Genomic DNA, 2,594 nt, shown 5'->3' on the forward strand with positions numbered 1-2,594 from the left:
TAATGTGGGGTGGGGGAAAAGAACCATTTTGTAATCATCTGATTAAATTGCCTTCTTTTCGTAGGTCTATTTCCCTGTGCTCTGACCTTCACAATTTTTTTTAGGAAATATTTTCAATTTTTATTCTCAGGATTATTCATCAAAATGGCAGAAGATTATTTACAGAGCCACAGAGCAATAACAAAACAGGAGGGAAATGAAACTTACAAGAGATATCTTGAAAAATTCCAAAGGAATACACACTAGCTAAAAATCTACGGTTAAATTGTGGCTTCACAACTGGCTATACTCAATCCTGTATTTAATCAATAAGTTCTTCTTTGTATCATAGGCTTTCTCTTTTCCAACTTGTCACGATTTGGTTTTACATTCGAGAATCTTTTTATTTGTCTTCCAGTTTTAGCCTAGTGATAACCTCCTTGCTCCGATGAATGTCCACGTGGACAATTGTACTGTTAGCCTTCTCGCGCCCACTTGATGTAGATGATACGTTTCTTTCTGTGCGCCTGCACTTCGTTGCCAGTTTGCTGACTTATGTAGTGTTCCTGGGCGACCTGAAGCTCGTCGTCCTTGCAAAGGCGGATAGACCAGACATTGTACTTCTGCTGCATCTCCTCTGAGAGCCAGGCAGACATGGGCCAGGGGGCACTGAAGTGGTGTGTGCTGCAATCCTAGGTCACAAAGGGATTGAACCTCATGATGACTGTCTACCTGGCACCGGCTGGGCTCAGAAATGTGCGCTTTCACATGTATGTCTTGGATCTCCTCACCTCCGTTGGTGAATCATGAAATCTAGAGGGTGACGCAAGTGAGAGAAGTGCCCTTATTGCAGGTATGACAGGCTCTGATGAAGTTTTATTTTTCCCTGGAGAATAGCCCTTTGTTATGGAGAAGGCTTTTGACATATTTCACAATTGTTACTCTTCCTCTTTTCCTGCTAGAACCAGGAGGGGCTCTTTCTCAGAATTTCACCATGAGGACCCAGTGCGTTTCCTGGAGGTAAAGCCCAGGAAAGTGTGAGGCCCCATAAGACTCCAACCACCAGGTGTTTCTCTCCCATAGGTTGGTCCAATTCAGTCTCCAGCAGTTTATCAAAATTACCATTTAAGTGTTCCTACCAGTTCATGGTTCCAGTGGTTTCTGTTCTTCAGGTAAACAGATCTCAGCTGTGACTCTTTGGAGTCACCTGTCTAGATTTTGGGGTGGCAATTTTCCCAACAACCTCAGTTCTCTGGTAGGTCCAAGAAGAGTTGTTGATTTTTAGTTCGTTTTACTTGGCTTAGTTTTTTTCTGGTTATAAAGATGAAAGTGATGACTTCAATCTCTTTACATGTCAGAGATGCTGGAAGACATATGTGGACTATTAGAATGTTAACTCTTTATTCTTCTCTGATTTCCAGAGTGGATGCATCATCCTCTTTAAAAAAAAAAAAAAAAAAATCTGTCTCAGTTCAGATTTTTTTGTTTTTTGGTTGGAAATGACTAATTGTGGTATTTCATGTCACTGCAGGCAATAGACAATGCACTTAAGAACTTGACTCTGAATTCGAAAGATGAGAGTTTGAATTCTGGCTCTACTTCTTTTCCAAGTATGTTACTTTGAGAAAAATATTTCACAGTGTTGTTCCTTAGTTTTTTCATCTGTAAAATGCAGTTTATAATAGTCATTTTCTCTCAAAGAGAGGATTAATTGTGTTAATACATACAAACATCTTAGAACAGTGTCCAGCACAAATTAAGGACTCAATAAATATTTTTTTTTTTTATTTTTTTTTTATTTTTTTTATTTTTTTATTTTTTTTTTTTTTGCGGTATGCGGGCCTCTCACTGTCGCGGCCTCTCCCGCTGCGGAGCACAGGCTCCGGACACACAGGCTCAGCGGCCATGGCTCACGGGCCCAGCCGCTCCGCGGCATGTGGGATCCTCCCGGACCAGGGCACGAACCCGTGTCCCCTGCATCGGCAGGCGGACTCTCAACCACTGCGCCACCAGGGAAGCCCAATAAATATTGACAATTAATAAATTTCTCAGAAGTTTATTTGTTCCTCTATTGGTGTGAGAGTACGGGTGTGTTTTTAAGACAGTGTTTTCACTGTCCCTGTAGAGTTTAGAGAACAGGCTCAGATTGGCATCAGAACTGATAGAAATCAGCAAGCAATGTCAAGCCATGAGCGTAGGCTATAGCAAAGTGTTTTCTAATTGAGACACGCCTTTGCTTCTGACAACGAAGGGCAAAAGTCCAAGAGCTTTGTTTTATTTTGTTGAAATCATTGTGTTTTTGAAGAATTATCTTCACGGATAGTTTATGGATTCTGGAAAACTCCCTACAAAAACAAGACTCTTGATCCACAAGTGTTTGTTTTTTATCTCAAGAAAACAAAAAAACAAAAACAAAACCAAACCACCACCACCAAATAAACCCAATAGAAAATTTTAAAATAAAAAATTTTGAGGAGATTTGAAGGCCTGTCTTTCTCCCTAGAAAGCATCCCTCACTGTTATGATCTACACAACTGCATTGCCATGACTGGGAATGTGACCCAGGTCCTTCAACCGAAATGGATATGTTCATGTAAAGGGAGATGACCATGTAG

General features: G+C 40.7%; 1 pseudogene; it reads right to left on the bottom strand.

Annotated features, from left to right (window-relative positions):
- Positions 1-289: 289 nt before the first annotated feature.
- On the bottom strand, positions 290-698 carry LOC131761019 (ribosomal protein uL24-like pseudogene; annotated as a pseudogene).
- Positions 699-2,594: the final 1,896 nt, after the last annotated feature.

The sequence above is a fragment of the Kogia breviceps genome, chromosome 8 (assembly GCF_026419965.1).
Source record: "Kogia breviceps isolate mKogBre1 chromosome 8, mKogBre1 haplotype 1, whole genome shotgun sequence".
Taxonomy (NCBI): Eukaryota; Metazoa; Chordata; class Mammalia; order Artiodactyla; family Physeteridae; genus Kogia; species Kogia breviceps.